Source organism: Pteropus alecto, unplaced genomic scaffold (assembly GCF_000325575.1).
Source record: "Pteropus alecto unplaced genomic scaffold, ASM32557v1 scaffold76, whole genome shotgun sequence".
Classification (NCBI taxonomy): Eukaryota; Metazoa; Chordata; class Mammalia; order Chiroptera; family Pteropodidae; genus Pteropus; species Pteropus alecto.
Genome location: NW_006443138.1, coordinates 4,638,693 through 4,650,556, shown reverse-complemented (window position 1 = coordinate 4,650,556; position 11,864 = coordinate 4,638,693).

Here is an 11,864-nt window from a genome sequence, read left to right as displayed (position 1 = left end):
TGCTTATTTCATTAGTCTTCTAACTGGTCTCCTGCTTCCAGTTTTGTTACCAATAGCCTTTTCTCAACATAGCAGCCATAGTGATCCTCTAAATACAGGTCTTTGCTGAAAATGGCTCCACATCACACTCATGGTGAAAGCAAAAGCCTACATGTTCCTACATGCTCTGCCCTCCCACTGATCTCGCTGACATTCTCTCTTACTCTCTCCTTTGCTCATCCTGCTTCAATGACACTGACCCCCTTTTTGTTTCTTGAACACATGTCAGACAGGCTTCTGCCTTACGCCCTTGCACTCTCTGTTCCCTCTGTCTGGAGCAGTCTTGCCCAAGGATCTGTGTGGCTAACTCCATCCACATCTTTGAGTCTTTGCTTAAATACCATCTTTTCAATGGGAATTTCTCTTCCGTTTTCTCATCGAAATATAGACAGCAAGTGGGATAAATTACTATTTGAAAAGTGCGGCAGTGTTCATCTTGGAGAGAGAACAACTTTTGGAAAAACTCTGGGCTATTCAAAACTAAGACTCAGAGTCTAACAAGGATGAGAGACATTAAATAAGAGTAAATGAAACTGTTGTAGATAAATGGAAAAGGACATTGTCCTTGGAGGACTTTTTTGGATGATAACTGATTTGTGGAAGAGGCTGAAGACGGAGGGTTGGGGTCTTAAAGAATGGAGAATTGAGGAACAAGCTGAATAAATTTATTATGAATAAAAGCACTTCTAGCAATACTGCAGCTGGCAGGCCAAGTAGGCCAACCAGTAGAAACAGTGGGAGTAGGGGAAAGTTTATATACGAGTCTAAAATTTATTATATTGCTTAGTAATCCCCCTCTTTCCTCCCTCCCCACCCCCAGCCTTTTATAATGCAAATTACAACAGTGCTGGGCTCATAGGTCTTAGAAATGAAAGGCCAGGGCTGTGCAGCCAAACTAGAGTGAAGTGGTTCAGAGAGAGCTGGAATGTCAAGGGAAAACGAAAGTGATAGCCAAAGGGGATTAAAGAGAAGACGGAGCATTTGGTGGTTATAGATGACAAAGAGCCATGTTAACATCCTCCTAGGAATACCCACAAATAGTTGGATGGTGACTATATTTCCTGCAGCTACACAGCATAGGGACCTGAGATATTTTACTTGTATAGGAGGCTGAAGAATCTTGAGGCTCATATAAAATGAGGTTATTGGGAATTGGTGCAATTCTGTGCAGCTCTAACGGTCTATGGTTCTCACATGTGCTCTGACAGAGAAGTGACATGCTGAAGGAGCACAGAGAAATGGGTGACTGTGTCAACTGCTGGGGTCACAGAGAGATTTTACAACACGTGTTTCAAAAGAGCTTAAAACAGATGTTTGGCCTAATCTGAGACGCCAAAGAAGATTTTCTCTGAGGGGATTGAGCCAAACCCTGGAGTCAACCTTCTGTTAATGTACAGACAAAGAAGAACAGTTCACTCCATTGTGGGTAGGTAGCATGTTCCAGGCAGAGGATATAGAAATTGCTTCCCATTATGTGAGAAAATACGTGCCTTCGGGATTCAGAGTAGAGCTACTGAGAGGCGCTCATGGAGGCTAGCTTACTCCATATTTTCTAGCCAGAATTGGCTTAGGGATGGGCAAAAGCCAAACTGAAGAAGCAAGGGCTTCCTCCAGTTCAGAAAATGTTGAGGATTTTCCAAAATGATGTGACCACCCCTTATATCAAAACCCTTAACGCAATTCGCTCACACGTGTGCTAAATTTGCTGAATGTAAATACAGTTCGCCTGACATAATATGGAGAAATAACCGACATCTATATGTAGTCATTAGTGGGGGAAGTTTCTGTTATCGAATGGAGACATTTCATGGACTTTCCCTAAGCTGACTAGAAATATTCCTTGCAGCCTATTCTATCAAGCAACCGCCCTTTTACTAATTTCTCCCTTGTGCTCCCACAGTGCTTGTTGTATGTGCTGTCGATGCACTTGCCTGATGGTATTTAATCATTTGTTGATGTCTCTATATTTCCTAGGTTGACAGCGAGTATAATCTCAGTGTTTAATCATTAGCTGTGCTATTACACTTTCAGTGTTGCTAAGAACAACATTTTCCCTTAAAAACAGAATCTTGATACCATAGCTGCTTTGAAGGCCAGTCAAGAATATTGTATTGGAGGGGGTCACCAAAATATTAAAGCATTATATTTATGCTAAGTGTATTTTAACTGCATTTAAGTAGCTATTAATTGCTAGTAAAATTAGCCTCTCCCCCTTTCACTGCCGTTATTAAAATCTCTGTAGTATTAGGCAGATCAAGATGATCAGTAGGAATACACCATTAATTTTGCACCTGAGGTTAAATGAGTATAAGTGTGGTAAAGAAATAAAGGTTTAGAAGAGCAGGACTTTGAGATAATCTATAAACATATTTAAAATGGACTAATTAAATAGTAACTTTATTTAAGGCTATTAACCTAAAAGTATGGAAGAAACTTTCATATAAATTCAGTGATCTGAATTCTTAATATGCAAAATTAAATGCCATGTTCGATTTTGTTTTTTACACAAACATGAATATTGACATTATCCGTAAGAACCAGAAAGAGTTGGCAGTTGTACAGCGCTTCGAAGCTTGGACAACATGGCAGAATTTCAGTTTCCATTAAATAAACAACAAATAACTTTAAAAATTAAACACAAAGCTGAATTTTTCATTAAGAATTGATTTACAAAGTGCCTGCGCTGTTTCTTCCTAAAATGTAGAGAAAGTGACCCCTAGTGGAATTCTGATGAAGCATTTCTCCAGTGTTTTTTTATTTACCTATTCAATCACCACCATACAGACGTTAAAAGTTGGCTATATGACAGGCATTGCTAGGCTCTGAGGACAAAGACATGACTGAAAAGTGAAGTTCATTTTCTACATATGAATAAAATTATGTGGTTCTCAACTGACTTATTTCACTTAGCATTATAATCTCAAGATCCATCCTTGTTGTCGCAAATGGCAGTATTTCATCTCTTCTCATGGCTGAATAATATTCCATTGTATATATGTATTGCTCTTTTATACTATACGTGGGGGCAATAAAGACATGACTGAAAAGTGAAGTTCATTTTCTACATATGAATAAAATTATGTGGTTCTCAACTGACTTATTTCACTTAGCATTATAATCTCAAGATCCATCCTTGTTGTCGCAAATGGCAGTATTTCATCTCTTCTTATGGCTGAATAATATTCCATTGTATACATGTATTGCTCTTTTATACTATATGTGGGGGCAAGGGGAAAGTTATTTAAAGGCATTTAAAGCAATATTTCACAACTAATTTAATGGCCAATCTGTAAAAATGGCAAATCAACATTAATATTTGAATTATAATTTAACAAAATATTAAATATATTGAATAAAATGAATAGTGAATATAAAAAAAGACAAGTGGAATTCAGTAGAGTTGAGAAACACACATTTATAGAAAAGGTTGATCAGCTGGTCTGGCGAGGGTCCAGGGGACAGATGGTCAAGGGTGGCTGCACAGAGGAGGGTAAAGTAGAGACAGACTATGCAGATGGAGAAGCTGGAGCAGCATGTTACCTGCTGGAAATTGTCAGTACTTTTCATCTGGCGAGGCATAAGCACTTACAGGAGAATAGATAAGATAGAAGAGTAGTGAAGGGCCAGGCCTTTATCCTATTGGGTAGTGTCTCCCAAATTGTGTTCCATGGATAATAGCAGAATTGTGACAAGTACTGTGCGTGCGCACACACACACATACATACACAAAGCCATTGAGAATGTTAATATTAACTAGGTCTTACATAGGTATGGGAGACTTTTAAAAAGTGGGCTTTTTTAAGTTTGCAGACCTCAGAAGACTAGATCATATAGAATAGAAGATTATTCAAGTCGGGAAGTAAAGATAGAACTGACTGGGAAGTAGCTTAGACACGAGGAAGCAGAGAACATGTGAAGTCCCAAATGTGGTTATGGACAGAAAGAGGTGCCATTGGCCAAAAAATAAAAATTAAAACTAAAAAGTTTCTACAGTCAATACTACTAGCTGATGGGATGTAGCACGTAGAGGTGAGGTCTTACGAATACCCAGGAGGGCTTGAGTAGCCGTCACTTTTAAATAGCATTGCCATGAGCAGCTGCAGGCTTGCTACCATCTATTGAGTCATTTGTATGGGCAAAGAAGTGTGCTTTTTCTGCACTATTTTAATCGTCACAATAAATCTATAAGATATATGGTATTAGTCTCATTGTACAGACGAAACTGAGACTCATGTAGGTTAACCCAAATCTATTCAGCTGGGAAGCGGTGTGGCTAATCAATGCCGAACCCACCATGCCACTCTGGGTCCAGTGGGCCCGGAGCCCTTACACTGTGGGAGTCATCAGAAAATATAGGATGGTTAAAGCTGTGAGAGCAAATGAATTCATCACGGGAGGCTGTGACAGTAAGGAATGAAGAGGAGCAGAGGTGGAAGCTCAAAGAATGGCAACATCTGAAGGAACAGCAGAGGAAGGGGTGAACAAGGCAGAGAGGGAGAGAGACGGAGGGGTCAAAGTGGTAGAAATATAACCAAGGGAGAGACATATCTTTAAAGGAGAGAGAGGAAGGCGGGGAGGGAGAGAGAGACAGATAGAGACAGAGAGAATGGAGAAAGAGACAGAGAGGGAATGAGAGAGAGAGAGACAGAGAGGGAACGAGAGAGAGAGAGAGAGAGAGAGAGACAGAGAGACAGAGAGAGACAGAGGAGAGAGAGAGAGAGAAGCTTTCCAAAGGAAGTAACTATCTCTGAGAGGAATTTTAGTGGACTGGATGGTGAATCCCTTATTAAAAGAGCTGAAGAACAAACAGAAAGCGAAAGAAGAGAACGAACCAGTACAACCTGCTTTATCAAAGAGCCTGGCTGAGAAAAATATGAAGTTAGACAAGATATGATTAAAGAAGGGGTTTCCCCCCTAAATATTGAAAAAGATATAATCAGGTTTCTACGTTCAGGAGAAGCAGACGTGGAAAATGAGAGGTTGAAGGCAAAGTGGAAAGGGTATGAGTGAGTAAAGGAAAGGGATCCAGAGCATAGAACGAAAAGGCCAAGAGGATAGTTGGAAGAAGAGGAGGAAAGGGGAAAATGCACGACATGTGGGTCTGCCGTAAGCAGAGGAGGGAGTGAAGAGTTAAGGCCAACACCTGCTTTCTTCTTCTGAAGTAGAAATCAGGGAGAGGGGTTCAGAGTGAGAAGATAGAAAAGGAAAAGAGGCTTGAAGAGAAATCTTCTATGAACTGCTCTTGGGCGTGGAGGTGATAAGTGACCCGAGACTAGCAGAAAGACAGCTAGGCAGCTGCTGAAGTGGAGACCAGAAGCGTGTGGGCAGAAGCCAGCAGAGCGGTGACTTCTCAGTGCTCAAGCACAGGAGGGAGAAAGCAGATCACAGGGAACCAGCGAAGAACTAGGCAGTATTTTGCAGATCAGATATGGCAGAAAGGAAACTGAGAATGCTGCCAAGATTAAAAAAGAAAGAGAAGCAAAGCCTGAGGACGGGGTGGGGACAGTGTAGATAGAAAAGAGAGAAATTAAAGAGTCCAGAGCTCTTGGTGTTGGGAGCCAGTTCTGATGGGAGTAAGAAGGTGAGAGCTAGAGGGATAGGAAGCTGTGATCTGAGAGGGGACATTTAGTGGAAAGGCCTATGTGACAGACACCATCCTGAGCACATCCTATATATTATTTTACTTGACATTACATGAAGTGAAGAAACTGAGGCTTAAATACGGCAGCTAATTTGTCCAGTGTCACACAGCTGGTTGATTTGTACCACAGCTTGTGTATAATCACAGTGCCAAAGATGGGGTAGGGGGTAGTAGGAGGCCAAGAACCTGACCTGGGAAGGTAGAGAGACAATGGAAGGTGGGATCCCATGTGAGCCAAGGCTCCAAGCCCCTGTCCTATCAGACTTCACTCATGAAACAAATTAAAAGATAAAATTGTTGTATTAGTTCGCTAGGGCCACTGTAACAAAGAACCATGGACGGGGTGGCTTAAACCACAGAAATTTATTTCATCATATTTCTGAAAGTTGGAAGTCAGAGATCAAGATATTGGCAGGTTTGTTTGCTCTTGAGGCCTTTCTGGCTTGTAAATGGTCGTCTTCTCCCTCTGTCTTTACCTGGCCTATCCTCTGTGTCTATATCCTAATCTCTTCTTATAAGGAGTCTTATAAGATTAAGAATCTCCTCTTCTTACCAGTCATACTGGATTAGCGTCCACCTCAATGACATCATTTAACTTTAATTAAAGGGTCTTTAAAGAACCCTACTTTCAAACACAATCATATTCTGAGGTACTGAGGGTTAGGGCTTCGACATATGAATTTAGTGGGGGACACAATTCAGCCTATAACAATTGTGAAGAGTTTCAAGATGGCAACTGCAGAGCATAAATCCCTGAGCATGGAACGCCTGTGAGCACGGGGCTTTGCGTGACTGCACTGGACTCCTGCTCAGGAAGCCAGGGGATCGGTGAGGCTCGGTGAGGCAGGAGCACCCATGTGGAGCTGGAAGGATCGGACCTCCTCCCCCCAGACCTAGAGGTGTCGGGTTCATGGAAGAATGAGCGCCCTTCACTGGACAGAATTGTAAAGGAAGAAAAGTGTTCTTGATGAAAGCCAGGCTTTGTGAAGACAATGAGAAGGGTGAAAATGTCTTCGAGCAGGTTAAGAATGGAGGGAAATTTCTTTTACAAGCAAATGAACGTCCCACTGGACAGAGCAGAAATGTCTGGGACGCAGGTCAGCAGGGAGCGAGTCAGCCCTAGAAAGAAGAGCAGTGTGCCAGGGAGAGAATATGACAGAGAATACATAACAGAGGACTTTACATTTCATTATCTCTAATTATGCTGGCTTTAAATTCCTTGAATTGAAAAAATTATATTAAAATTTCATTGAATGATAATTAAATATTAATATCCCTTGACCCAACTGCTGCTGTACTTCACATGCAAACGTGGTATTACCGACTGACCAGTGGGAGGACATTTCGTGATGATCTGCCCCTGTTCTCTTGTGGTCTCCATTCCAATTCACACAACATTTGCAGAGGATGGATTATAAAGAGGTACATTCTGCAGCTTTAGTAGACAGCCTACTTTCCCATACTAGAAGCAAAATTACAATTGTTATCACATCACTGTTATCACATCACTCCAGCAAATTAAGCTTAGTCCCTTGAATATTTAGTTGGCAGTCATTATCCTCACTATCTTTTAATAGCCTCTGCCAGAGAACAACAACAAAAAGCTGTGCCTGCAGTTATGTGAATAGAAATACAGGCATTAATAAGTTTAAAGAGCTACTATCATGGACTATCACTACAGGAAATTAATTTAAAAAATAGTAGAAAGATAAAAGCAGATTTCTTACATAGAAAGCTACATAATGAAAATACTGATATATTGTTGCATATGGTTTCTATTTTCTATTAAAATCTCATCAAACAATATTATAAAAATTAAATTGCAGTAATAATGGTAATCATTTTAAAAAATTTAAGTAATACATATTTATTGTAGAAGTGTTAGATAATATAGGTAAGCAAAAAAAAAAGGCAGACATCATTATAACCTTAACACCCTGTTTCATTTAGATGATTTTATTTTCTTCTAGTCTTTTTTATACAATATGTATCCATTAAATTTAGTTTTGCAAAAAATAGGATCCTATTATACAAATTATTTAGTAATCTGCCTTTTATCACTTAACAATATAGGATGAACATTCTTTTATAATATTATGTTACAACTACATTTAGTTATCATTTATTTCACAAATTTCCTGTTGTTGAACATCTAGGTTCTTTTCAGCTATTTATTATTACAAACAATGTAGCAATAAATACCCTTCTAACTATAATTTTTTGCACCTTTATGATTATTTCCATAGGATAGATTCATAGAAGTGTCAACAATGTGTCAAAATTTTTAAGCCTTTTGAAAAGAAAAATTAATTAATTAATTGAATTTTTTATTGTGAAATTGGTTAACAACATCTAATGTTTCAGCTGTACACTTTAACAGAAAGACATATATATATTTACACTGTGTGTTCACCTCCCATAGTTAGATTTCTTTCTGTCACCACATATTTAACCCCCTTTACCCCATCTTCTTCCCCCTTCCTCCCACCCTCTATACCTTCTGGTAACCACTAATCTATAGTCCATGTCCATGAGTCTCTTTGTTTGTCCTGTTCATTTGATGTTTTTAGTTTTATATCCCACATATAAGTGATATCATGTGACTTTCTACTTTTTCTGTCTGGCTTATTTCGCTCAGCATGATTATCTCGAGGTCCATCCAGGTTGTTGCAAATGGCAGTATTTCATCTCTTCTTATGGCTGAGTAATATTCCATTGTATGTATGTACCACAGCTTCTTTATCCAATCCTCTATTGTAGGACACTTTGGTTGCTTCCATGTCCTGGCCACTGTGAATAATGCTGCTATGAACATCGATGTGCAAATATCTTTTTGGATATGGATTTTCAAGTCTTTGGGGTAAATACCCAGGAGAGAGATTGCTGAATTATATGGTAGATCCATTCTTAGTTTCTTGAGTAACCTCTATACTGTTTTCCGTAGTGGCCGTACCAATTTTGCAGTTTTAATTAGGTAGAAAAGGCTAAGTATCAGTCTGCTTGAAAAATGATTAGGTATTTCCACATAGAAAAAAATAGTAGAAAGCAAACCAGATTAGAGCAACAAGACCATGATTGAATTTCTGCCTCTTCCACTCACAAGTTATAAGACCTTGATTAGTTACTCAATCCTTGTAGGTCTTGTTGTCATTCAACAGTGTTGAAAAAGAGGTGGAAATACAGTTATCCTTGGAATTAAATTAGTTAAATTGACACACAATATATATAAACAGGAACAAGCTAGGAGAGGGTCTGTGAATATATACATGAGAAGAAGAGGGAACTCAAATACGAATATAACTTAGTTACCGGCCACTCGGTGAAATTTCTTTAAGTCCTTTTTGGGCAGAAAAATGTTGACTGACCACAGCTGCAGGGGATCTGGAGCGTTAGCAGCCAGCTTGATGCCCTGCCCAGAGAGTGATAGTCTTGTCTCGGCCATCTCAAACATCATAGTTTCCTTGGAGAAACTATTTCTCTAGTGCATGAGACCATCTTGAGCTTCCATTACTGAGAAATACTTATGATCAACTAATCCTCCACCATATTGCTTCATATACAATTTGCCTTCAGAGAGACAAAGCACTAATAAGTTGAGGAGAATTCTAGTTCTCTTGACAGTTATATTTTTCATTGTAAAATAGGAAATTAGTATGTTGATTTTTATCAACCTCCATGAACCTGGTCAGTGCAGATCTGCCATCGAGAGGTCAGCCCATTCCAAAGAGAATGAGGAATTCTGGTCTCTGAGATAGTAAGGCTAAGATGAATCCCCCAAAAACTCACCACAGTCAGTGCCACCTTGATAGAAGTCAGTCTGGGATATCAGTCAGTCCTATTGGGTGTAACCTGCTTTCTTTAAACTCTGACAGGCAACAAACAAAATATTTTGTTGCTTTTCATTTATTCAATAGATATTAATGAGTATCTAACTCCATACCCTGGAGGAAGTCACAGTCTTAACATTGAAAAGAGACCTATAAATAATATAGTAATGATTACAAACGGTAAGCAAAATGCAAAAGTGGCCAAATATCTAAATATATGAAGGAGAACAGAGGAAGGGGTGATTAATCACTCAGAGAAGTTTGGGAAGGATTCTCAGAGGACGTAGTGGTTATGCTTGATCATAAATTGTATATAAGGATGTACCTGGTTGAAGATGAGTATGTGGAGAGGACGGCATTCAGATAGCTGGAACAGCACGTGCTAAGGCATGAAGATGAGAAGGGACATGGTATGCTTTAGAAATCATAACAACTTTAGTGGGGCTGGAACAGAAGATACAAAGTCTGTGGAAAGGAGGCAGAAGGAGGTACTGATGGGACATAAATAATGGAAAGAAAGTTTGGGACCAGTTTATGAAGGTTCTTTTATGCTATTTAAAGGAGTTTAGATCCTATCTTGCATTCAAAATAGAGTAATATATGTTGGAAAAATGGGATGAAATGAGGATTGGTTAAATTTATTCTTAAAGATTTTTTAATTATTGGAAAGACATTAACCTGAAAGAGGGTACTTGGAGAGCTGAATAGTTCTGAAATTAGCTTTATTCCATAGAGCACTTTTTATCAGCAATTCTGTGGTTAAAGTGACCTCCTCAAACTGGCCAATGATACAAGTCTGAGAAGAATTACTGAAAAACTGAATCATCAAATTAAAAGATGTAAAGACTAGCTAATTCACATATTAAAAAAATATTTCTTGAGCATCGATTATATTTCAGGAAATTTTCTAAAGTTCGGGGATACAGTGGTGATTACAGAGGCCAAAGTTGTTGGCCTCATGGATTTTATATTCTAGGGAAGAAGACTGATGATGAACAAATAAACAAATATCATATAATATAATATCATGCACTGACAATTGAATTAAAGGAAACTGATACATTATAAAAGGTGATATAGAGTAAGAGCAGAGGGAGAAATTCTGGGAGAAGAGAGTTCCAGGCAGGGGACTAGCAAGTGAGAAAGTTCTTAGATGGGAACAAGCTTGGCTAGTGTGGCTGGAGCTGACTAATGAAGGGGAGAGTGATAAGAAATGAGAATGAGAATAGTAAGAAATGGAGAGTTGACCAGGAGCAGGTTATGTGAAAAAGACCTCAAGATCTTGGGAGATGCACAAACTCAGTAAGAGCTGGTATAAAATGATGGCTTCGAGACTCACACATACCACACACATACATGCACAGATACATACACACACATGTATGTGCATGCATGTATCTGCACTTAGCAAAACCTTGGACTAAATTAACAGAAACATACCCAAATTAAAGAACAGAGAAAACTAATATTCTTTTTACCTCTCATATTTAAAGTATTACATTTGATTCGGTATGGTAAATTTTAAGAGAGTTATTGGTGATTTAAAACTTTTGCCATTATTCAATGACCAGAACATTGAGCAAAAATAAAAATACCTACTCACATATTTTTTTGACTTCCCATCTCTTCAGTTCCAAGCTCTGCTAATTTAAAGGTCTTAGATCTCGAGAAATGATCCAATGTGGACACAACAATGGTTTTACTGACCTGGAAGTTGAGACACTGTCATTTTGGGCTCTTCATGCCACTGAACTAAGAAGAAAGAAGTAGTTTATTATACAGCTCCAGGTATTGATTGCAGTTATCAAGGGGAAATCAGATCGGGGAACACAAGGAGGGCAAGAAGGTCTAAATTTGCAATCCAGGGCATACTGGGTACTTCCGTATCCAGTAGTGCAAGTTAATGGGCAATAGTAGCACACTAACGAAGGCAGGACCACTGAGGACCCACATGCTTCAGGAATAAAGATTTGGTGTATGTCATCAGGGAAGGAACCTAAACAACCAGTGTGCTTGCTGAGGGCAAAGGGAACGTGGAAGGAGAGTGAAAGAAGCACACTATAAATATAAATTGTAGCCTCATGTCAAATTATAGAAACAAAGACTATAGCAGTATGCATGTTTCCTTTGGTTTGTATGTATTTGGGTATATTAACCAATTATTTATTTCCTCCTTCCTTTTCTCCTATCTTTTATAAGAAATGTTGGTGATGATTACCTTTATTCCTAGAAATTTCAGGAGGAAGAAATATTAAGATCGCCTACAGACATAGGTGATGATTGATGGGACCTTGTGTCTCCTCTTTTGGGATTTAATATTCAATTATTTAAGGGATATTTGCATGATATTATTATTG